The sequence below is a fragment of the Zosterops lateralis genome (assembly GCF_965231275.1).
Source record: "Zosterops lateralis genome assembly, contig: HAP1_HAP1_SCAFFOLD_51, whole genome shotgun sequence".
In the NCBI taxonomy this organism is placed as follows: domain Eukaryota; kingdom Metazoa; phylum Chordata; class Aves; order Passeriformes; family Zosteropidae; genus Zosterops; species Zosterops lateralis.
The window spans coordinates 544,957-571,167 of NW_028154613.1; the positions used below are offsets into that span (position 1 = coordinate 544,957).

Below are 26,211 nucleotides of genomic sequence, written 5' to 3' on the forward strand. Positions count from 1 at the left end.
CCCCGCCCGGACAGCAGGCTCCGGCCACGTCTCCCCTCCCCGGCCGAGCGGGTCCCGCCCGCTCACCGCGGGCCCGGTCCCCCCTGACCCCGGCGGGGACGGCGCCGCCGCCCTCCCGTGCCCGTGTCCCGCCGCGTACGGACCTGCTCGGGGCCGGCCGCCGCCATCTTGCTTCCCCGCCGCCGCGCGGGGCCCGCGGGCGCCCCCTGGTGCCGCTCCACGCGGCGGGTCCCCGCGCCCGCTGCCGTTAACCGGCATCGCCACCTGGCGGCCGCGGGCCGTACCCGCTCCTCGCTGCCCCTCGCCGTTACTGCGGCACCGCCGCCGCCGCCGGCCGTACATCACCGTCCCGGCCGTACGGGCCCGGGGCAGGGGCACCGGGCCGGCTGTACCATCGCTGTTACACCCGCGCCGCCCGAGGAGCGCTCCCGGAGCGACATCGAGCCAACGCAACACCCCCAAGAGCGAGCTAACATCCTGCCATGGCCAGAGACTTAAAGAGTTTGGTGGGCGCGGGGAGCGCCCGGGAGCTGCAGGAGAAGCTGGAGAACTGGCATCAGGAGTACGAGGTGGGTGCCGGCGCTCCCGGGCTGGGGCGGCCGCCGCCGGGCGTTGCAGTGGCCGGTTTGGGCCCCGTCCCGCGCCCCTCACACACCTCTGAGTGCCAGCCCCGGCTTTTTGCCTCTTTGCCCTGAAAACAAGGGCCGGAGGTTGAAAGTGAGGTTTGAAGCACACTGGCTCTAAACAGGAGAGAGCGTTGGAGTAAAAGAGCGGCAGGTGAAAAGGACCCGGGGCGGGCTTGTGCTCAGGAGAAACCGGCCGTGGGCCAGAAACGGGCAGGAGAACGGGGGGGAAAGAGGTGCTGAGGCGGAGAACGGGCTATCCAGCACCCCAGCCCTTCTGGGAGGGGAAAGAGGCTGCTGCAAGGCCACACGGCCCCGAGGGGTCAGAACGGGACTGAGGGAAGAGTTTCGGCTGCAGAGGGAATGTAGTGGAATCCAGGGAGTGACAGGAAACTGAGGAGGTGAAACAGTGGAAGAAATAGAGAAGGTGTGAAATTAGGGAAAGATGAGGCGGAGGAACATGAAACTTGTCAGGTGTGACTTTGCTCAGTGGAAAATCGTGACAGAGTTTTCACTCCTGCATCCCCAGGTTTCTGGGGTAGATGGGGCTTGTGCTCAGGTCAGGAGCCTGTAACCACCTGCTGTGTGCTGTGCTTGGTGAGGAAAGAGATGCAGCGTTTCCAGGGAAAATCAGCTATTTTCTTTTACTTTATGGTTGGATAGGAGTTACAGTTACATAGCCAGTGTAACTCTCTGCAGGATTCATGACAAAGGACAATTTTAGGGAGTTTGAGAGTAGCTGGTAAAGCTACCACAGAGGAGGAACAGTGCCGTGCATTTCAAAATCTTGCAAATGGATGGTGAGGTAGACCTTAGGAGGGCTGAGCAGCAGTGGGGGCTGACCCCTCCATCATGAGTTGGTTGGGAATAGTCTTTCAGGTCTTGGAAAATGAAGATGAACAGTTTCAGGCTGCTGTTGCAGGAAAAGAGGAGCTGGCAGATGGAAACACTGTGTTATGTTGCTGTAATGAGCTGGAAAAATGCACTTTTGTAGCTGTGTTCTTGTGAAGGTGAGCAGGTTGACAGTGCTCCCCCAAGGCCCGAGGAGAGCATATTGCAGCGATCAAAACACAAGCTGATGGGCACATGGGTGGGATTTTCAGCTCTTTTGGAAGCTTGTAAAAACCATACGGAGTCATTAAAACCTGAAGACCTAGAGAGTGATCTATGTGGAAGGTGATACACAGGTTACAGATAAAGATTAAGGAAGGAAGTAAAAAAGTGTGTATTCTTCTGGCAGGTGTAGTTTAAATTGCAAAATTTTCAAAACTGCATTTGCTGAACGTGATGTAGTTTTGTTGTTTCCTAGGCATAGTTCTGGGTTTTGCTCCTTCAGTAGTATATGTTTCAGTTTGTAACTCTTAAAAATCAGGTGAAATTGCGTGGAGACTTCATGTGACTGCTGACAAAGCAAGATAAGAGCCTTTTCCTTGTATGTGTTATTTCAGCTAATATGGAAAACCAGATTTTGTTTTTTTTCTTTTAATCCGACAATCTGCTAGATTATTATTTTAATAACTGTTGAAAGATTTTAACCCAGATTCATAATTTCTATGATTCTTCTTTTAGAGATACTTGTGGTTGCAGCATCTTTATAATTGAAAAGGAGTACGTTTTCTCAAGTAGTGAATTATCTGAGTGATAGAAGTCCTGATGCATTGTTCATTTGCCTATTAAAAATGTGAACCTTAAAAAATGAGTATTCTAATGCATTCAGTAAGGAAAGGTTGGAAAGATGTAATTACAGGGGGGAAAACGTCGTGATTGTAGCTTTAAGTAAAAAAGCCCACACAGATGTAGTAATGCATGTTGGGGTTTGTAAAGTTTTATGTACATTTGTCTGTGTTTTATGTACATTTCAGTTTAGTGTACCCCAGTTTTATGTACCCAAAATGGCTTCCCTGGGCCCTGTTCCCCTGACTCCATCTTGTTGTTTACCACTTAAGTTATATAACCCTCTGCCTACCCTCCCTGGAGACAGTCCCTGATTGGCCCGTCCTTCCCGCCACAGGCCCTGTCCATCACCCTCACCCCCCATGCCAATCTCCCTGAGGCCTGGGCCTAGGGATTGGCTGGGTCCCTTCCCGCCTTTTCCCTGGTCACTCCTGGTTGGATCACCCCTCACCCTTGCCACTCCCTGGTTCCTGCTCATTGGTTGTTCTGCGCTTTCCCCACACCCACTCTGTGTTGTATTTAAGCCGGTGCATTTGTTTGCTCGGGGCTCTCTCTGGAGTGCCCGGGCAGGAATAAACTTCTCTGACCCCAAGCTCCCGGAGAGTCCTTCTCTCATTTATCACCGGCTTCGTGGCTGCAGCTCAGGTCGTTGGCCTAGGTGGAGGACCACAAATATCAGGTGTACTGCTACGTGCGCTCCGGGCTAGCCACACAGGGCAAGCGCACGGCGGCAAATGCACATTCATTTACAGTTGATTTCCAGTGGTGAAAATCTGAGCCGATGCTGTAAATTATTAGAACTGAACACTGCGATTCAAAAGCAGCTCTTCTCAATTCTCAATGAAACATCTCAAGAAGGTAAATCAGTGCCTTGTCTAATTACGAACATGTTTCACATATGGCATTTTTTCCAACTCTGGCTCTTTCTGTAAGTGTTCTCACCATTTCTTAATGTGTGTGTTTTTTTAGAAGACTGTCCAGCAGTAAAAAGCTGTCTCCTGCCAAAAGTATGCTGTTCTGCTTCAGGAGGTCAGGTGTGTAAGAAACTTATTTTAAGGGAATAGAACTACATGAATTGATACCAGCAGAAGATCTTTAATGACTTTCTGTTAATATTAGCCTCTCTCTCAGATTTTACTTAATGAAATATATCCTTAGTTGCTTCAGGAGGAATTTGCTTTGTATGAGAAGAAGTCTGTGTTATTATACTGCTTTCCTCTCCTAGGTAAAGATTTGATATTTACATTTACATTTGCAGAGACATCATAAAAATGCCATTTTTAAAATGTTTATGAGATATTTGTGCTATATCTCTTTTAGAAAAAATGACACTGTGGAAATACATGTGTAAACTGAAGGTGTGCATAAACTCTATGCATTAATTTGTGAGCTCCTTTTATTTTTTTTTTTAAAGAAAAAAACCTCTAAGATTATCTTAACACTATATTATTTCCTGGAGTGTTAAAAAAAGAGAAGTGTTCATGTGTGTTGTAATACCATCGTGCTCCTGCCATGATATTTGGAGTTCGTATGTATTTGGTGTTTACTGAAGGGGTTGTAATACTAACAGTTTGGCAGAAAAGACAGATCTGTTGTGGCTTTCTGCTTTGAAAAAAATAAGAGAGTTGGCTAATTCAGGCTAGGGGAGGATCTTCAAGATCCTGAGATTTGAGAGTGATGTCTCCAGGTTCTTTGGTTTCTCATTTTTACACCTGCTCTGTCAAAACCTTTCACAATTAAAATAAGATGAATAAAAAGTGATATCCTTTAAGAGTCAGAGTCTAGTATAATGCAGTAGAAGGGTTCTGCCAAAACGTCCCCAAAACACAAAATAACAATGTAATTAAATGACAGTACACCAGGCATACCAATTACAGATTTGTCATTGCACGTGACATTCAAAATTTAAAGAAAACCCTGTTGCTCAGTTACTTATTTAATTCCAGTTCTAGTAGGCCATTCTATGGGTTGTAAAAGGCAGCTGCATGTATAGTAAGCAGTGTGCTTTCTGGAATGATAATACTTGTCTCCTGTGTTCTAATAACTTTTTCTGTTGTTTTGTGTACATGAATTCTCAAAAAGTTTATTTGAGTTGGTGATGTAGTCAATCAGAAGTTGACTAACTGGAAAAAACCAACTGTGCAATACATCTGCAAAGTGCTTTGTTCTGATGACTCAGGCAGTAAATCTGCATATGCAGACCTTCCATAATTTCTACCATGAGGTATAAAATAAGTGAATCTATTTCTTTATATAACTGAGTCTTTGTTTGCTGTGCTTGAAAAGTATTTCTTATGTCTCAGAGAGAATGCAATTGTTTTTGTTCTCAGTTTCTTTAGAAATGGTAGTTGATGAAATATTTAGAAATACATCTGCCCATAATGCTATAGTATTTTGCTGAGAGAATCTATAAGGTAGAACATTCAAGCAGTGTGACTTCATTTCCTGGTAGGATCCAGCTGGGGGAGAGCTACAGCTGAAAGTTTTGGCCTGCAAACTGAAATGTCGACTGCGAGACCTGGAAGAAAAACTAGCTGAAACTCCTGTAGAGCTCTGCGAGATGGAAAAAGAGTAGGGAAATCAACTGCAGTTCTTTCTGTTTGCTTTTTGTTTTTCAGCAAGCCATGTTTTTCTCTTGACATCTAAATATTGATGGAGATTTATAAAATGTTTCATTCCTGGCCTAAAACCAGAGTTTCAAAATGCATCTAAGCTCTATATCATGTGTATGTATCCAATGAGGGGTACAAATGATACTGTCACACCCACATTCATAAATTGACTTGGTAGGTTTTGCTTCTGGCAGAGGTGTTGAAAAACATTCCAGTATTCTACATAAAAAGGATTTGTATAGTCCATGACAATCCCATGTGGAGCTACAGTCTATGAAATGTTGCATGCTGAATAAACCCTAAATAAAAAATCAGTTGAGTAGCTATAGTGTAACATTTATTGAAGGACCTACAACATGTCACAATTAATTATGCAATGTAATTGGTATGTAAATATCCGAGAAGATAAAAGCCACTGTCATCAGATGGAGGCAGAGGGTTGGATTTCCAAATAAGTGACTAGACCCGAACAGCTTTTGCTTAGTTGCATAAAACATATTTTGTGGAGCACTATAATATAAAAATAACTAAATTGCTTCAGATACAAATTCGTGCAGTTATTACCAGTTCCAGGGCCATTTAAGAGGTAGCTCCAAGTGGCAGACACATTATCATGCATCCTATTAGCATGAGAACAATGATTACTCACAAGTCTTGGGCCAGTACATTAAGTGATATAAGTTCACGCCCTTATTAAGTGATTCCAAGAATATCAGTTTGGATTTTCCCTGTGCCTATTTCTAGAACTCATTTTCCCAAATCTAATTTTCTTTCCCAGTTGTCCTTTCTAGTAGAATTCTTTAGTCCTCTTTAGCCCTACTATTCCTGCTAGAAGTCTTCCCTGAAGGAGCTGACTAAGGATGGAACTGGGCAGTCTTTTCTCTTAGCAGATGTTGCTGGCCTTATTACCTGTGGTCATCTCAGTCAGCCTGCTCCTTAAAAAGGTGGAACAAGAATCTTGTCAATTGATAAGTGTTAGAGCTTTTGTTGGTTCAGATCCTCAAAAATCTCACCAGGGTCCTTCAGTAAAGAGAAGAAAGGACAGAGTGAATACCTTCAAAATAAATAGAAAACATATTTTTTAATTTTTTCCTTCCACTTTTGGTAAGAGGAAAGCAACAGTAATACCAGTGTTTGACGGGAAAACAGAGATGTTGGGATAGTTTTTAATATGAAGTAAGAGTAAAGGACAAAAGATAAACTTGCTTCACTGGTTGTCTGCCAACCTTTAAGAAACACTCCTTTTGGGGACAGCAGGAGAGGAATTGTTAGCTTTGGTATTACTTGAATAATACCTGTGATATCCTTTGGCTGAGTAATACATTGCAGCAAAGAAAGGAGCCCAAGAACCTGATAGAAGAAAATACCTAGGTTCTTAATCTGTAGGAAAGAAAACTGAGCTGGTTTAGTTAACATCTTAAATATGAGAAAGAAATTAGTCTTTTAGACCTGATCATCTGAGCTAGTATAAGGACACCAAATGTTAACCAGTGATTTTTCCTATAGCATGGAGTGCTATATCCATCCTCCTGCCACAATACACTTATGCAATTTGAAGTAAGATCAAGGGTCTGCTTTGTTTAATTTGTTTTTAAACTCTTGATTTTTCCTGTATTTCAGGATAAGGAAAGCATACTGAAATTATTCAGCTAGCATACGGAGCTTGCTCAATAATTTTCCACTTTAATCTGCTTCTTTGCATGTGTGTTGTAGGCTTGCACGGAGCTGCTCTCCTCGGCGGTGCTGTGTGAACAAGTCCTGCAAACGCTGCAGGCCCTGCGACCCCTGTGATCCCTGCAAACCCTGCATTCCCTGCATTCCCTGCGACCCCTGTGATCCCTGCAAACCCTGCAGTCCCTGCAGTCCCTGCAAACCCTGCATTCCCTGCGACCCCTGTGATCCCTGCAATCCCTGCAATCCCCTGCAAACCCTGCATTCCCTGCAAACCCTGCAATCCCTGCAATCCCTGAAACCCCCTGCAAACCCTGCAAACCCTGCATTCCCTGTGACCCCTGCGATCCCTGCAAACCCTGCAATCCCTGCAAACCCTGCAATCCCTGCAAACCCTGCAAACCCTGCAAACCCTGCAAACCCTGCAAACCCTGTGACCCCTGCGATCCCTGCAAACCCTGCAAACCCTGCAAACCCTGCAAACCCTGCAAACCCTGTGACCCCTGCGATCCCTGCAAACCCTGCAAACCCTGCAATCCCTGCAAACCCTGCAATCCCTGCAAACCCTGCAATCCCTGCAAACCCTGCAAACCCTGCAAACCCTGCAAACCCTGTGACCCCTGCGATCCCTGCAAACCCTGCAAACCTTGCATTCCTTGTGACCCCTGTGATCCCTGCAGTCCCTGCAAACCCTGCATTCCCTGTGACCCCTGCGATCCCTGCAATCCCTGCAAACCTTGCATTCCTTGTGACCCCTGTGATCCCTGCAGTCCCTGCAAACCCTGCATTCCCTGCGACCCCTGTGACCCCTGCAATCCCTGCAATCCCTACAAGCACCTGCAGTCCCTGCAAACCCTGCAAACCCTGCAATCCGTGCATTCCCTGTGATCCCTGCAATCCTTGTGATCCCTGTGATCCCTGCAATCCTTGCAAACCCTGCAGCCCCTGCAGTCTTCCTGTCAAGATCTGTTCACCTGCCCAGTGCAGGCGGGCCAATGCTTCTCGTCGTGCCTGCCTCATAGCTCGCTTTAACTTCATTTATGCTAAAGATCGCCTGGATGCAGAGATCTTGTTGAAGAAATATATCTGTGACATAGAGATGGTGCAGAGGATAATATATGTTGCAGCTCTGGTGAGGAAGAAATAGTATTTCTTATTTTACAGGCTGGAGGGTGTATTGTAAAACACTATGTCTGCATTGGGTTAAATGGTGGGTAAATTAGCATTTCTGTCAAGCCCAGAGAGGAAAAGCTTTCTTCCTTTTTTTTATTTTGATTTTTCTTTCTTCCCCTCACACTTCTACTTTGAACTCTCAATGTAGTGTCCTACCTGACGTGTTCCGAGATTGGAACAGGGTCAGTGATTTATTATACAGGTGCTAAAAGAAGACCAATTTGGTCTGAAAAGTAGATGCTGCCTGCAGTGATCAACATTGCCTTAGAAAAATTCTTTTGGGAATGCTGCATTAAATACTACAACACTACAAAGCTAAAAATCTTCCCATATCATGCTTTCCTTATGCTTGTAGCTATGTGCTGTTTTAATTTAATTGGGTCCCTTGAAACCACCTAGATACCCCACATTTACCATGAACTCAGTTTGAAGAAAATTGTTTTCATTTTTTCTGTATTTAATCTTCTTTTCTATAAAAATGATGTAACACATGTGTTAGAGAGGCAGCATATCTTAATGTGTGTGATCCCAAGCACATTTAACTTATTGAAGATTTTTTCTTTCAACAGTCATTCAGTTTATACGCTCCAATTCATCCTCTTTTCCCAAAAAATGAGGTGTTCCTGTCTTACATGTAGGGCTGTGGGACATAAAATGCTGTTACTCATGATATCTTTGAATGTGATTGCATTGATCATGGGTGTGTGATGGAATCCTGTGCAAATATAGAAAGTTAGGTGGGAAGATTTTCAATCGTACCTTCTGCAAATAAATTGCAGTCAATCAAAGAATTCATTCCCAATGAGTTAACTTTCTCCTTTACAGCAGTTTATTATATTCCTCCTTATTATGATGATAGTGGGTTAAATTAATTTTTGCAGATAACTGATAAAAATTAATCTAGGCCTCCTGTGTTTAACTAGATGTTCTTTATATTTGCAGGAATCTTTCCGTGCAGCAAAGAAAGCCTTCTGGAAGATCAAAATACGTGTAAAAGAGACTTTGGCTATAGATCACTGCGGGGGACCTGCAGCACTTGAAATTTCTGCCCTGAATTCTATAGCTTGCCACAAGGAGCTGTATGATGTTTGTTGCAGTGTCCAGGTAAGTCAAGGGCAGTGGTGGGAAAGTGATGTGGTGATCTCTTTCAGGAGCTAGTAAATTCAGAATATGTAAACTGAAGGAGAAAAAAGTTACTGTATAGACTTTGTCTTGTAGCAGTTTACTTTCCAGAACAACATTGCTAGGACTAGTGTATGTGTGACTTAGTAAAAGCTCGTTTGTTTGTAGCAGCACATTCTTTCTGAAGTTATTGTTTTCTGGAATAATCTAGGGCAACATGAGCTTTTTGTACCGATTTTTAAATGTAGAAAGCTGAGAGGCATACTTAGGGGTGATTTCTATACTTGCTTGTGAATAAAATTGTTAGCGAGTGCAAATTACCCCTGTATTTTTATTTTCAGGAAGTTATTTGCTGCATGAACGTGAACCCAAAGCTTCCATGTCCAGAAAATGTTGATTTCAATGTCATCAGCTGTTTCATTCGAGCGTTGTGCTGTTTGGCTTTTCAAATGCAGACACTCTGTCCTCCTCTTGATGTTGCCTTCAGTGTTGATGGAGAACTTTTCAATAGGAGAATGTAAGAAATCTTTATATTCAGTCAGACTCTTACCATTAAATGTTGTGTAGCCTACTTGTTTCCTAATTAATATAAAAATTTAAGATTTCTAAACATTAATTTGGGCAAAAACCCCTGGCCTGTAGTGAATTTGGTATATCTTTAAGGTTTAGGATAGTGTATAAATGCCAGCATGTACACAAGTGTTAACAATTTTTTTAGTGAACAGCAGAGCAATTTTCTGGATAAACTTCAGTCTCAAGAGCATATTTAATTTATCATTTAAGAAGATAATGATCATCAGATTTCCCTGTTTAGTCTCTATCTGCCTTTTTAAAGATGTTTGCATCTTTGTTCCTCCTTACTGGCCTGTTCTGTAAAAGTCATATTTACTGAGATCTGGCAGTTGATGTTACTGGGATCAACATGTTTGCCGCAACCTCCAGGCTGCAGCTGCTGTATAACATACAAGTATTAATATGGTCCCACCTCTTCTGGTTAAGAGCTGAGCAAAACCAAATCTGCCTTTTAAAAATGTGAATTTTGTTTTAAAAAAATTCACACCATGGCATAGGTTTGGTTTGTTTTTTTTTTTTTTTTTTCTGTTGGGTCAAGCTGCTTTTTTAGCAGGCAGAGAACAGGGTGCTTCCATATTGTCTAGAAAATTCATGGGATTGATAAGTCATAAAAAATGGCTCTCAAAAGCAAAAAACCTTACATCACTAAGGAGGTTTCCAGTAATACAATTTAGAATAGAATGGGACCCAGGTGGTGAAGAGCTTGAGAAGTCAAGGAGAGAAAGAGAGAAGATGAAAGTAGACTCTTGATAGGAGAGTGCAAAGTCATACAGGACTACTCAAAGATCCTATTCAAATATGGGAAAGTTAGCTTTTGACACTCAAAGCTATTGGCCTGATTAAAAAGCACCAACACTGTGGTATAGTCTTGGGATGCCTTCTCCACCTATTTGGTGTGTATGGCCTTAAAAAAACACATCTAATATGTTTTTGTGTGCTGCTGTGGGAGACACATACTCCCATCTTTCTGTCTATCTATCTAGATAAATGTGGCATATGTGTATGTTTACATGTATAGCATGTATATATGGCACACAGAGATGGAGCAAAACTTGTAGAAATTAAAATATCTCTGTTTATTGTGTGATAGCATTCTATAAAGGGCCAGGTAAACATCATTGTACCCTATGCCTTGCTTCATGCCTCAGGGTACAACATTGTTTTATATAACTTGCTATTGTAATACATTACTAAAGTATAGATGCACGGCTTTTAACTTTTTTTTAAAATTGCTATTTGATATTTGTTCTGAGTTTGAATCCATAAAGCCAGATGTGTTATTTAGCCAATATTCCAGACTTAGAAAGGTAGTATACATACCTTTGAATTAATTTTTCATAGCTAAAATGTCACCGTTTCATTATCAATATATGAGGATCTTGCTAATCAAGTTGCCTCATGTCTCATAAGATACTAGGAAGTAACTTTATAGTTGAGTATTTCTGCAATGTCCTTTATAGGGAGCTTGTTTTAGCAAGGTATTACAGGAAGAGGGGATGACTCTGTCTGCCAAATTGCTGCTCAGAAGGTGTAATCTGTCAGTGGACAGAGAGGCCCTGGTTTGTGTGAGGCTTATGCAAAAAGTAAGGTCTAGTGGCCTTCTGAAGTGTGAGATGGCTTTATTAGAATGTCTGTCAGTATAAGTAAATAGTATGTTCTGCTAAGTCTGTCTTCCAAGTCCATTTCTTTTACAGGATCACGTAAAGAATACGTATTTTTGTGATGTGAAAAGACACTAGCACTGTAGCTGCTTTTTATCAGCACTGATGATTTGAAACGTACTTGTCTTTTGGCACTTGTATGCAGACATATGTTGTACTGTTTGTTTCAACAGGTACTATCGTAGTTGTGACTCAGATTTCACAGCTCCCTTTGTGGCCTATCACGTCTGGCCTGCTCTGATGGAAAATGGTACTGTACTTGTGAAGGGAGAAGTAGTCACTAGAAAAATGGTTCAGGTATGTATTTTGTTAAAGGAATACGTTAAGGGAAGTCAGTGGATTTCAACACTGTTTTTAAAATTTAAAAATATAAGTTTTTAACTGTTCCCTATATGGGTGGAGTAGTATATCAAATATCAATTAGGTTTTAGTGCCTTATCCTGTACATAGGATGAATAGTTGAATTTTCCCTAGTGTATTAATTATGCAGATGTATGGTTGTTGTCAGAGCCTGTTCTAAGGAGAAAGCTTACTGTGTTTCCTCTCTTTCCTCAAACTTTGTCTCCAGCATGGCAAGTCTGCTTGCAGAGTCTGTCTTTATTAAGCCTTCTCTCTCAGAAGAGGTTTTTCAAACTCTTCTCTTGTAGTGTTATCGCAGAAGCAAACTTAGAAGCAGAAGCTGCAGCTGTGGCCGTCGTCTTGTGCCTGGTCAAGTAAGCCTCAGCTGAATGTTTGTAGTGTTAACAGCATCAAGTATTTTTACGAGGAATATAGGCAACCTGTTCAAAATGCTGGTATGCCACATATTCATTTCAACACTGGGAATAAATGCCTTTGCTCGATGGTCTTGAATGAGGTGAAGCTGAACTTACAGGTAGTTATTGCCTGGTATAATGATCAGTAGAGATACTGTATGAGAAGCAGATCATAGTTAAATTCTCAAAAGTATCAACTGTGTATCTTGGAATGGTTTCTGCCTACTCCCCTTGTTTTAGTGCCCTTCTGAATAAATAATTGGATCATCTAGAAGTAGTTCAGTCATTTTGGAGTACATATACAACACATAGGTCCTACCTCCTAGAATTAGTAACCTAAATTTACTCCTAATTTTCTAAATGCATCAAAGGAGTGGAAAATAAGTGTAGGGTGAGCAGGAAGGGAAGGTGGTACAACTAAGCTATATGAAACTTTAGCAAGTTCTGCATATGGTATGGTTACACAACATTTTTAATTATTTCTGTAAAAAATGTGTATATTTTTCTAGTTCTTTTCCCATCTTATTAAATGGAGATAGGTGCCCTCAACTTAAAATGTGAATATTGGAAATGTGAGAGGCTTTGGGTAGGGCCCAATTTTTTGTGTGTGTGCAGGCTGTGAAAAAAACCCTAGAAAGTTGTTGAACTTTGTAACAGTAGAGCTGCACTGATAGATACATGCAGATTTTCTGAATGTTGATGGGTCCCCAGATGGCTTTCTTGGGTACAGTTCTTTAGCACACCTGATTTTCCTTTTCTCTTCATCTTGCAGATGACTCAAAGCCGCAGTCTTTCAACAGTGCGGTTCAAACCTTTGTGTAAGTTGGTAACTTGGTTCCTAGGGACTCATGATATTCACATTAAGCCCTTGAATGATTGAACAAAGGAACAAAATAACATGTTGAACGTCCTTGATTCCAAAATACTTGCCCAAGTCTTAGTTTTAAATTGGGTAGCCCTTTTTTATATGTAGAAAAAGGCTAAGATTTCTGACCTGGAGAAGGATTTGTTTTTTCACTCTACTTGGACCACTGTCATGGTTTCTCTCTGGTGGTTGTCTTCACTGTGGCCAGTGCTGTAGTAGTAAAACTTGCTTCCTTCCCTACACAAGAGACAGTTTGCTGCTGCACAGCTGCTGGCTTCCTGCCTTTCAAATTCCAAGGAGATGGCTAAGTGGTGACAGTGAAGTGAGGGATTTCAGGCAGTACGAATATGTGCCTATCTTGAAGCCAACCCAATTTAGAGCTTTAGAAAATATAGTTGCACTGAAATGTATCTTTTTCTTCCATAGGCCGCTAACATGTTCCTACGGTGCAGTGCCTCTGGATTCAACAACTTTGCTGGTGCCTTTTCTCCTCAGAAACACCTCAAAACTCTGAATAATGTGCATGACAATTGTCAAACAGAGTTTGTGTTCAGTGTGTTTTTTAGAATTATAGAAGGCTTATTTATAATTTTAGAAACTGAACTATTTTGATATAAAGAAAAGAAAAAAGTTCATGCAGTACAGGATCATTTGGCAAAATTTGCAAAGCTCTCAGGAACCCATGATGTAATCTTGCAGGTGGAGATAGAATTACTGCATCTAGAACGTTTGCCTTCCACAGATTCCAAATGATGCAATTTATCTTGATAGGATGCTTAATAGAACCTTAATGGTGAATGTTGCAGAATGTTGAGGTTAGCTGTTACTTGAAAGCAATGTAATTAACTGGTGCTTATTTACGATTTTAGAAAATAGCTATAATCATAGGATGTGCCAGTCTCACACAGCAGCCTTTTAAATATATCCTTGTGATCAACTGAATTTTCTAACTACAGTGTAGAAGTTGCACAGAACAGTCATAAACTGCCAATACTACAGCAATCCTCTGGGCTTTATTGACATTTATGGATGAATGCACACGTATCCTTTAGCAAGGCAGTAATAGTCCCTGTTTAAATACATTCTTACTTAGAAATTATTGTAATAAAAAATTGTAGTTTGAGATTAGAAGTATTTTGAAAGTGTGCCAGTGAGTATTTGTAGGATTAAAAGATTTGATTGAGGCCTCTTTGGTGTCACACTTAATAGGCTTTCATACCATATTGATAGATCAGTAACTGTTGTAAATACAGTTGAAAAAATCCTGTCTAGTTAGTGTGGGCATTTATTGCACTTTAAGTGTAAAAATTTGAGACACCTGAAGAGATTTAACAGTGATAAGATGTGGTATGACGTGTGTCAGGGTCCGCAAACATATGCGGGGAACCTGATGGTTGGTTTTGGAGATCTCAAAGCGCAAAAGACACAACAGGGGACAAACCAGTTTGCTTAAACAAAAAAAATGCACTTTTATTTAGTGCCCACAATGCGATAGTAGGGAGAGAAAATAGAGAATAGTGAGAAAGATAGAGAAAGAGGGGAAGGGGGATTATAGCTACCACGTGGAGAGTCGGAGGTCCTCAAGACGTAGAGATGCCCATAGACGCGATCTTCTCCAGTGGGGTGTACACAAAGGGTGCACGGGATCCGCAGAGTCTTTATAGGGTGGTCAGGAAAAGGACCAAGGCGAGTGGAATGGAGCCAAAGAGGGCACTGGGCCAGTGCAGGCACCTGCGTCAAAGTTGGGTGCTCAGGAACAAGCGGCAAGCTGTGCCCTTCTAGCACGGTCAGTATAGTCAGCTCAGTCCACTGTAATGAGCTGCTATTGTTCTTGCATTCCATTCTCGTGGAGATGCGTATCAGTCCTCGGCAGGTGCCCCACCTCAGCCAGGCCAGGGGCTCTCCCCAGTCTCTCCGGGGGTCTTGGTCTTCAACCATCGGAGGCAGTTGTGAGGCATAACACATCCTCGGACAAACTCTGACACCACCCCGTGACTCACGACTGACGACGAAGGTGTTCTTCCATCAGCAGGTTCCGTAGTCTCGTGAAGTCTTCAGGACTCATCCACATTGGCAGCATATCCCAGAAAAACAGAGACAATAGAGAGGGTGTAGAAGAGAGAGAGACAGAGAGACAGAGAGACAGAGAGACAGAGAGAAAGAAGGAAAAATACGGAAAGGGAATAGAAGCAAAAATGAAACAAAAATTAAAGAAATTGATTTAACAATTTTTAACAATTTTTTTCAAAATAATCAACATAAATCACCAAATAATTAATATAACAATTTTTCAAAATATTAACTCAAATTACTAAATAATTAATATAATACCATCAATTAAAATCAACAATTACAATTTTCAATCAAATACTTAATTTAAAACAATTTCTTTCACAAAATTCTTTAAATTTTTTTAACATGATAATAATTTCTAAGCAAACAAAAACAAAAAACAAAACAAAACAACCTTAATTTTTAATTAACATGACTAAGACAAAGCAACATTAATCAAAACAACAAACCATTTCAAATCAAACTGCTGTTACAGGCTTAACTTTCGCTGTCTGGGTAGTGCATTTTACATCAATAACTTTAGGAGTGTCCTTTGCAAGAGGGATGTTAACTAAAACAAGGCAAATCAAAACCAAAATCAAAAGGAGGACATAGCTGGGACTTTATAAGAAAAGTCACATCTTGTAATTGTGGTAAAATTACAGACACAAAAATTAGAGTGATTTTTAGTATCTACCATTACATTTTCTACAGTTACAACATTACAGACAGTCCTAAAGCATGCACACCCATTGCCTATATACACGAGCACTGTTCCAGGAGCTTCGTTAGGATGTACTTCAAAATGACAAATATTTTGCTCAGTGTCCAAACAAATGTCCTGAGCTATGATTGCATTACTTTCACAAATGAAACCTTGCTGCTCCCTAACAACACAAGATTCTAAATTGACAGTTTGCCATTTCTCACCAGTTTGACGGGCCCATTCTCTATGCTCGGAAGGATAGAGAATAGCTCCATCATGGTTTATACCTAATGCAAAGATAGGGAATATCAAATGTACTGAAGCATTACCTATTGTTAACACAAAGGCTGTAACTGTGTTAGTATTGGGGTTGTAGGTAAAGTTCACTAATTTCCACCAGGATTGGAATTCTCTTTGAAAATAACTTGCATTGTCCCAAATTATTTTCCAAATTTCAGTAGGAAGAATTCCTTCTTCTTCTTGCCTTATAATTGAGGCAACAACCATCTGCATCCAAAGCTGTGCCTGGATGCAGCTTAAGGGCCAAAGAAACATTGTTTTGTGTAGCACCAGGTGTATCAATTACCAATTTGCTATCATTCACATTTATCTTTTCCCAATTTGGTAATATGTTTAATAGCAATCACTGAAGTGTCCCCAAAGCCAATAAGGACAATTATAATGATTGTTGTAATTTGGTCAAATCTTTAATTGTGGCAACCAATTTATTCATTAATATTTCTGAATCAATGCTATTTAAAATTTCTGTTTAAAATATTTATCATGGTTTATACGGCCTTCATGTCCCTCGGAGTTCTCCTGTGGAAAGTAAGCACAACAGAATCTGCCACGAGGAGGCAGGAGGTTAGAATGATGAAAATTGCCCATCCTGTATTTATTCGATGCTCTTTCCCTAGAGCATCAAAGGCTGCCCATGTATATTTATTCAGAGGGGTTTTCAGCACTAGTGGTACTTCCCCTACAGTAGGGAGGTCCACCAAAACAGGTTGTCCAGGGCAATGTGCTGGATTGCTGGAATCACTTGGTCCCCATAGTGAGGGAATTATGCTTGGAGCTGTCAGGCAAAAGGCAGAAGGATCGGTAAACCAAGGATTTGCTGGCTGTTTGGGGGAAAAGGGAGGGGTAATGACTGAAGCAGGTTTGTCTTGGGTGCTATCCAAGTTTTCTGCTTCTTGTAGTGCTAGATTTTTCACAGCTCCTTCAGTCATTGAGAAGATGTTACAATAATGTTCAATCTGAGCAGACCACTGTCTTACTGAGGCCCTCTGGACCACCCCGTCAGGTGGAGGGGTCCCAGTAGTGACTGACTTAACTTTGAAGGGGTCTCTCAAAACAATTGGTTGCTGTTGTGCAATTTTTTCCACTTCTATGAGAGCTAAGCTAACCACAAACAAGCCTTTTTCCCAGGTAGTGTACCTCTTTTCAGCATCTTTAAAGCCACAAGAGCGAGAGCTAACAGATCTGATTGGGCCTTCAGGACCCCTTTGCCATATATACAATGACAATCCTGAGGTGGCAAATCCCCATTCTGCCTGAAAAGGATCTGTAGGATGAATAGGGCCAAGGGCTTGGTGGACAGTTGCTTCAAAAAGCAGTAATTTTATTTTAACCAATTTATCATAAGGCAATTTATCCATTACTTCTCAAGGTAGTCCCCTTTTCAGCCCTAGCAACCACAACTGCTGCTGGTTAGAGATTTGTTCTCCCTTTTCTGGTTTTTCATTAGGAGAAGCAATGTGCCTGACTTCTCTGGGTTTTTCGGGTTTGTCCTCTGAGTGCTTCACTGATCCGTATTTTCCACTGTTATGACTGCTGTTAGATTGTGTGCTAGGAGTAGCAAAAGGCGAGAAGTCAGTGGAGTCAGTGGAACCGGTTTGATCTCTTGTGTGTCCAAGAAATCTTTCAAGCCTATCTACCGGAGTGATAGATGCTATTGTTTCTTGAAAAAGAATTACTGTTGGTTTAAGAGACTCCGGCAAACCTCGAATTAGGGGGGTCACAATCTCAGGTTTGACAGGCTGTTGCATGGTTGACTCATAGTCAGAAATCAATTTTCTTTCATGTATCATTTGCAAGCATGCAGCTTTGTGTATGTTTTCTAGGAGTTGGTCCAGGGTGCCGACTATTGCCAGAGGTTCGCCCCTTTCAAGGGGGCTTAGTCCCCCTGCCCAGTAAGCTGCACGCTGTGTCAGGGACCATGGAGCACGTGTATTTCCTGTTGTTAAGAAAACTCCATGTCCCCAGTAGCCACTTGCTTCCTGTTCACTTAATTTAATTTGGTCACCACCAGTAAGTGAAACTCTAAAGACATACTCTGTCTGAGATTCACTAGAAAGTCGGGAGTATTCTTTCTTTAATTTAGCTAATTCAGTGGCTGTGTTGGGTGTTTGTTTGGTGGTTATATGGGGGTCATGAACCTCTGCATTTATATAACTAAATTCTGTTTTGACAAGAGGTCTCAAATTGGAGCAACAGAGTTCCCCACAATTTTGCATGTGTACTAATTCTTTCTGAGGGTATATCTGTTTAATGCTGTATGTCTCCTTTCCTCCTGTTTCCTTTGGTGAATCTACAAGTTTTGAATTTTTGCTCCGCTCTTCTGCAAGGGAAATCTCCAGCAAATATTTCTGATTTCTTTCCTGTTCTAATTGTTTTTGCAAAGCTTCTACCAAATCTTGCAGGGATTCTATTACTTCTCCCTCTTGATTTCTTTTCTGTTCCAATTGTTTTTGCAGGGATTCTATTTCTGCTCTCTCTTCACTTACCCGTTTAAAATGGGTTTCTATGGCTGCCGAAAGGCAGGCCCCCAAAACTGAGCAAAGAATGGTTTTATTTCTGCCCAGTTTATACTTAGCATCATGTTGCAAAGAATATATTCTATCTACAATGTTTTCACACTTAAACCAATTATCTTGTGCCCACTCTTCTCCGGCTGGAGAAGGTCTAGCACCATGCTTTGTTAGCAAAGCAAAAAGAATATCCTTATCTTTTGTACTAGAATCTTCACTCATTTTTTGTGAAGGGACAAAAACCACTCTCAGGGAGGTATTCTTAAAGTTACAAACAATGGCACAGCTAATACTGTGTTTCCCTTCGCTTCCCTGGAATGGGAGAGGAGACCCAGCTGCTTGGGAGGCACTTCTTCACAAAAAACGCCTGTTGTCTCCTCAACTACACCAAGCAGCTTAAAACACAGAGTCCCATCTTTTGCACAGTGAGATCGTTTCTGAAATATCCTGATGACAGGGAGTGCTTATTCGCCTGGGTGTATACAGTTTGCGGGAATTTTCCCTCGCCCCCCTTGCTTTCTAACAGCGCTCACCGAAGTGGCGTGCTAGGTGCGGCTGAGACGAGGGTCCTTCCCCTTCTACAAACTATATAAAACCCGCAACTCCACAGTCTATCAAGATCCTGTCCGTGACGCCAATTTAAATGTCAGGGTCCGCAAACATATGCGGGGAACCTGATGGTTGGTTTTGGAGATCTCAAAGCGCAAAAGACACAACAGGGGACAAACCAGTTTGCTTAAACAAAAAAATGCACTTTTATTTAGTGCCCACAATGCGATAGTAGGGAGAGAAAATAGAGAATAGTGAGAAAGATAGAGAAAGAGGGGAAGGGGGATTATAGCTACCACGTGGAGAGTCGGAGGTCCTCAAGACGTAGAGATGCCCATAGACGCGATCTTCTCCAGTGGGGTGTACACAAAGGGTGCACGGGATCCGCAGAGTCTTTATAGGGTGGTCAGGAAAAGGACCAAGGCGAGTGGAATGGAGCCAAAGAGGGCACTGGGCCAGTGCAGGCACCTGCGTCAAAGTTGGGTGCTCAGGAACAAGCGGCAAGCTGTGCCCTTCTAGCACGGTCAGTATAGTCAGCTCAGTCCACTGTAACGAGCTGCTATTGTTCTTGCATTCCATTCTCGTGGAGATGCGTATCAGTCCTCGGCAGGCGCCCCACCTCAGCCAGGCCAGGGGCTCTCCCCAGTCTCTTCGGGGGTCTTGGTCTTCAACCATCGGAGACAGTTGTGAGGCATAACACATCCTCGGACAGACTCTGACACCCCCCTGCACAGAACACACACACAAAACAATAGAATTAGAATAGGAATAGGAAATAGTCAATAAAGAAGATGAAGAAATGGTGGCAGTAAATAGGAATAGGATTTAGGAATAAGAAGAGCAAAAGAAGAAACAGAAGAAGAAAAAGAAGAAGGAGTATTGATAGTAGTAAATAATTTTAATAAAAATAGAAAGTTAAAAAAATTCTGATGACACTGGTATTAATTATATCAACCTAAAATACACCTTCAGATGTGTTCCACAGTCACAGTGTTGTTTGGGTTGGGAAGGATCTCAAAAAATCATCTAGGTCCATCTGATTTTCTTACACACTATTCTCTCTCTCTCTGAGTCCTCCCTCTGTCCTGGTTTAGGGCAAATTTGGGAGGAAACCTGCCAATGGGGTTCCTCTGGTTGGCAAACCCAAACAGCCCCTCCCCTCAGCAGGCCCAGGTAAAGAACTTCCTCGGAGGAAAGTGGAAAAAACTATTGATTTGACAAACAAAATGCCCACAAGCATAAAGAATGAATTACATGAAACAATAAAACCTCTCACCGCTCTGAAGAGAGATGGCAAAACTGAGAGAAGCCCTTGCCGTGAGTGAGCTCAGCTCTCTCAGTCTCTTATCAGTCCCAGTCCCTTTGGTGCTGCAAAATGCCCAGGGTCCAGGCCCCCGTGGGCTGCAGGTGTGAGATCCTGTGTCTGTCTAGGCTTTTCAGTCCAGGACAGGTTTAAACAATCCCAAGGGGAAAAAAAAAAATAATAATTTAAACAGTCCAAGGAGGTTCCCTGCCTCAGCTAGCTAAACTAACTAACAGCAAAAAAAGTTCTTTGTCTGGCCACTGTCTGTGCCCTTAATGAACACATAGAGTCCGGAGGAAAAAAACTCATAGGAGTGAACTCTGTTTTCTCAAAACAGAGTGTGCCGCTTCTTTCCCTGCTTCATCTGAGAACCACTTTGAAAGGTACAGAGCACAACATGCAGCACACACAGAACAGACAATTGGGGATACAAGCAGCTTAAAGTCACCCTAGGACACACTCCTGTTTCTTTCTATCTCTCTCCCTCACAGTTCTTGTAAAATAAAATCCATGTTAAATAAAATCAGGATGTTGTCATCATATGGTCTTCTCATGTACGCCTCAATCCGGGCACAGGCATCTCTCCCTAAGCCGAATGGAGCACATTCCCTGCCCAGCCTGTTTTCATAGCACAGCTGCTCCAGCCCCCTGAGCATCTCCATCGCTCTGCTCTGAACTCATTCTACCAGCCCCATGTCCTTCTTATGCTGGGCCCCCCCACACACACGAGTGTAGTGCTGCAGGTGGGCTCTGAAATATGGACTAGAGGGCCACAGTCACCTCCCCTGACCCGCTGCCCTTGGCTCCTTTCCATGCAGCCCAGCACAGGGCTGCCTTTCTGGGCTGGCAGCACACACTGCCGCCTCACGCTCAGCTTCTCCTCCAGCCGCGCCCCAAGCGCTTCTCCTCAGCCCCTGCCCCGCTCAGCTTCCTGGCCCCTCAAACCCCGAGCTGAGGGGCAGCTCCGGCCACTCTCGGGGTCACGGCAAAGCCCTTCCAGAGCCCCGGGGCCGAGGCAGAGCCCTCCCTGAGGGACGCCCCTCACCCCCGGCCTCCAGCTGCACATGGAGCCGCTGAGCACAACTCCCTGGCCGCGTCCATCTGGCCGATCCCTCACGGCCGCACAGCCCACCCTCCAAAGCCAGGCCCGGGCACTGTGGGGCTCGGGCTGTCTGTGTGTGCCACGGCGCCTTCCTCACAGGGGCTGGGGCACAGCAGCCGTCCCACAGACTGCAGTGTTGTGGGAAATGGCTCCAACATGGCCAGGAAGGAGATCTGCCCCTGACGGCAAAACTGAATAAAGAGGCCGAGACCACCCAAGCCCACCCCTCCTTCACCCGGCTGCAGCCTTGGGCTGCCACTTGGGCTGCCCAACAGAGCCTGAAACTCCATCAAGATGACACTATGGCTCAATCACCTCTGCCCTGGGGACAAGGAAACAAGACTAAGGCAGCAGAATGGATCCACAAGAAAGCCAAACCCAGCAGCTCTCCTGAAAATCAGCTTGGGCCAGGCTCGGGCAGGGGAGGCCACAGCCCACAGGCTCATCTGCTCAGGCCACCTTTGCACACACTGCCCACAGCCAGGAAGGGAGGAGGAGAGTCCTGGGGCTCTGCTGTCACCTCTGGGCACAGGCAGGGGACACCCATCCTCCCTCACACAAACTGGCTCAGCTGTAAAATCCCCAGCCCGGGAAGGCCACATCCACGGCACATTCCCCTCAGGTGCAGCTGACCAGGTGCCATCAATCCATCCAGGAGCCCCAAAGCTTGCAAGTTACTCAGGGTGTTTGTGGCTGCAGTCCTCTTGGAGGGACAGATGTGCTTTTCTTGAAACAATGATCTTGTAGAAGGGTGTAGTTTTCATCTGAAAGTCCAGTGGTGGTGGAGATGGGTCTGGTGCTCCTCTGGGAATGCAGTGGAAAAGGGCTGCTTCTCGTGTGGTGAATGTCAAATTATATCCAGGTAGGAATGTTTGGCTCCTCCCTGTGGGAGAAGCATCTCACAATGGGATGATTTACTTTTATCAGTCATGCAGTGAGCATCAAGGGCCCATTAACAGAAGATAAGCCCCTGGAGGGAGGATGGGTGGTGGAAGAGATAAAGAACACTGCCCCACCTGGTTTTAACAGCTGGGCCATTAACAGAAGATAATCCCTGGAGTTATGAGGGATGGGCCATGGAAGAGATAAAGAACACTGCCCCACCTGGTTTTAACAGATGGGAGTGGAATACAAACTTTTGGTTCCATCTTGGATTGCAACCCAAGACTATTGGTCAAATGTATATTCATGAAGACTATACACATTTAAACATTCCTTTGTGTGCACATTTTCTGGCAATTCTCTAGCTTAGTACAACCCCTGACCTCATCTTCCTAAAGAATGTGCCATAATTCAGATGTGATTTTGAGACTTTTTTGTTTTATTTCCTCTCGAGGCCACCTGGTCTGTGGTTTGGCAGTTATTGATGGCCAAAGGCTCAGTGGTGGATTCCTCCTGGCTCTTTCTGTGTTATTTGCCTGGGGGCTTTTTTCCAATGTTATCTTATCATCCAGACATTTTAGCTGACGTTTTTCTTTGAATCAACATTAGCAATATCACTATTGTCAGTCAGTTACAGAATTACAGGCATCAGTCATTATTTCCCAACCATAGTCACTTCCGAAAAGCTAATTAGCACATTTTGATTTTTTAATAATAATATAGTCTATTAAATAGTTAAATATTTATATTGATGTTCATATTTGTATTTATTTATTTATGTTTATAATTATTGTCTTTATATTATATATTTTTAGTTTTATAATATACTCTATTTCAATATTTTGCAATACCATAAACTATAATACATTTATCACACTGAAATATGCAATCTCCACAGGGATTAGGGTATTAACTGCTAAAGGGTGACAAATTAGACTATATCAAAAGTAGTTTAAAAGAGATTACAAACTGCAATGTGCCAAAATAATTTGCAAAAGCCAAGATATAGATATGAAAGCCAAGAACTACACAGTTATTTCTAACAGGTCTCCTGGCCTAACAGAACACAAGGACTGTGCTAAATGAGCAGATTGAAGGAATTACAAGGATGCATGCTAGGAGTACTGAGGACACATGGAAGGCTGTCTTCGATTGAAAGACAGGGATCTGCTGGGGAGGGGCAGGGCCTCCCTAGAAATGGAGAATTCAAACCCCCTCCCTCCAAATTATTAGAATTTAGAAAAGGAAAGGGGCTTTCAGGCAGAGGGATGAGGTTCAGAAGAACAGTTCTTTACTAGTATATATAACAAGGCAAACAAACAACAACAACTGCAGCATTAATAGCAAACACAACCAGGAACCTTGGGAGGCATTGTTTCACAAAGCCCGGGGCAGTCCAATCTCTTGGGACCCTGAGAGCACCAAGCTGGAAGAGTGGAAAAAATCCCGGGCTGGTGGATGGGATCAGAAGCTGTGCAGTGGCAGCTGGAATGGCAGGGATGTCCCAGCAGGGCAGGGCAGTGTGGGGTCACAGAGCAGCAAAAAGCCTCAAGGCAGCGCCGAAGAAACGGCGGCAGCGGGATGGGGCTGGCCCAGCAGGGCAGGGGGAGACGAGCTCAGAATTCCTGGGCACATGAGCAGGTGTTGGCAGATTTCACAGGACTCGACTCTTGTTTCTTTAACCTGAAAGTTCCTAAATGACTTCACTTGTCTTTGCAGCACTTTGAATGTGACTCATCTCTTGCCATTTGTATCCAGCTGTTTCTTGAGAAAAGAGGTGGCCTGAGGAGCAACTAGACTGGAAGTCTGGCAGCAGTGCAGTCTGTCAGCTCAGCCACAAGACCCAGGAGCAGTATGAAGAGGAAATTATTCTGTACTGAGGGCATTTGCTGCTTCAGTGTACAGGTTTGTACTCTGTGTCGAGTACTGTATTTTAAAATGCAAATGTAAACTTTGTGGTTTACATACAAGAGATGAATTCTTTAGAACCATAGATTTAAGATGGAGGCTTGGGGGCTGTAACTGAAGTGGCATAAATAGAAATCAGAGCAGTCCAGGCTGCTCCTGAAGCTGAGCACAAGGAAAGCTCAGCACTGCAGCAGCTCCCCACAGAGGTGGTGCCCTCTCCATGGCTGGGGTTGCTCAGGGCCCTGCTGGATAAAGCCCTGGGCAGCCTGGTCTGATCCCTCAGCTGCCCCTGCCGTGCTCTGGAGGTTGGGCTGCGGCACTTCCTGAGGCCCCTCCTGCCCCAAGTTGTGCTGTGATTGTGTCCCAGAGCCCTGCAGCAGCCAGCCTGGCTCAGGGCACCAGCCTGCACTTCCTCACTTTGGAGTTCTGCAGTGGCTTTGACTTGTCTGATTGTCCTTGGGAGATATTCTTCTCTTTAATGCTTCATTGCCATGACTATCTGTGCATGCACTGAAGAGAAAAGAACTCAGTTGCTGGGGAAATGAGCAGCTGCAAGTTGAGGGTGCAAATTTTAGATGGTTGATAACTAGGTCTTTCACGGCCTTGGGGCTGGCCATGGATTTCCCAGCAAAGGCTGCAAAGACACTGGAACAGACTTGTCTCTGGATTTCTCAGTTCCTGTGGATTTGGTTTCAAAACCTGTGGATGGATTGCTGAAAGTCTCTAGGTGCTTGTTGAACTCCAGGAGTTTCACCAGAGTGTTGCCATAAGGCCTCTGTTAGCAGTAGTTAGGCTAAGGAGTTGGTCCCTGTGTAGGCCCATGAGAATGAAACCTGAGAAATGAGGCCTGAGAATCTGCTGATGCAAGAACAACGTTTAAAGGACTTAGTAGAGCATGTAGTACATAGGTATACAAATTACTTGTGAAATATGATTACATGGTTACCAATAAAATGTTTCTATGGTGGAAGTTAAGCTTAGAGAATTAACCTTTATTTTAGCTAGAGCAAGCGTGCAAAATTTATAGCCTTTAGAAAGGTTACCTGTAAGATGAATGTGAATGTTTAAAGTAAAATACGTAGGAGGCTGCACGTAGGCTGATGAAGTAAGACTTGTAACAAAAGTATAAAAGATGAGCATCTTTTGTAACCAACTCGGGACCCTGACTTTGAGACGCGAGTCCTCAAGGTCCTTGGGGCCCCTAAATAAAGCACCGCATAAACTGACACTCTGTTGGTTTGTGTTTTCTCTGGGGATCGGGCAGCAGTTTTCTGGCGACCGCGGCAGGACCTCCGGAGGTGGCTGGGGCGGTTCGCGAGCCGATCAACTCCACGCCGGCACCAGGTGATTTCTGGGGAGTCATCGACCCGCGCCCGACCCCGCGCCTGACGGATGACTGTGAGAAGGTAAGCCCGAAAGGTGCTTTATTTTATTTTTTTTTAAGGTTTGGGTGCCTGCCTAATAAGACGGGACGGCGATCCCCACAGGGTTGTGCTAAAGACGTCTATGGTCTGGGAAGCCTAGGCGCCGACCGTCAGACGAGGTGAAAGCCTCGCAGGCTCGGCTCTTGCCCCTCGCGGCGACGAGAAGTGGCAAGTTTGGTATTGGTATTGGTACTGGTATTGGTATTGGTATTAGTATTAGTATTGGGGTGTGTGTGTGTGTGTGTGTGAGCAACTTAAAGTGTAAAAAAAAAAAAAAAGAGAAAAAAAGAAAAAGAGAAAAAAAAAAAAGAGAAAGGAAAAAGAAAAAGAGAAAAAAAAAAAAAAAGAAAAAAAAGAAGAAAAAAAAAGAGAGATGATGCCGTTTAAAACCTTTAAGACTTTGGTACAATCTAATGATAAGGTCCCAGGGAGTTCCCCCTTGGGATGTTTACTGGGAAGGTGGAAAAAGGAAGGATTCCACCAAGAGTTACATAAAAGTAAAAAAGTAAAAAGATTGATTATTGTAATCATCGGTGGACACTATATGAAACTGGTGGCCCAGAGTGGCCTTTGAATGGATCTGTTAACCCTGATGTTATAACCCTTTTGATGTGCTTTTTTTTACAAAATAATGAGAAATGGGATGAGATACCTTATCTTGATTTGTTTTATGCTCTCAAAAACAAACCAGAGATGGCCGCAAAATGGGTCTTTACAATTAGAACTTATATCACAACTGATGCCAC

General features: G+C 43.4%; 1 pseudogene across 1 annotated transcript; it reads left to right on the forward strand.

Moving 5' to 3' along the window:
- Window positions 1–482: 482 nt before the first annotated feature.
- On the forward strand, window positions 483–11,826 carry LOC310923386 (annotated as a pseudogene). Its single transcript has 6 exons — window positions 483–569; window positions 4,750–4,868; window positions 6,623–7,238; window positions 7,603–7,712; window positions 8,696–8,857; window positions 11,728–11,826. The product of its transcript is annotated as an uncharacterized misc_RNA (transcript).
- The last annotated feature ends 14,385 nt before the right edge of the window (window positions 11,827–26,211 follow it).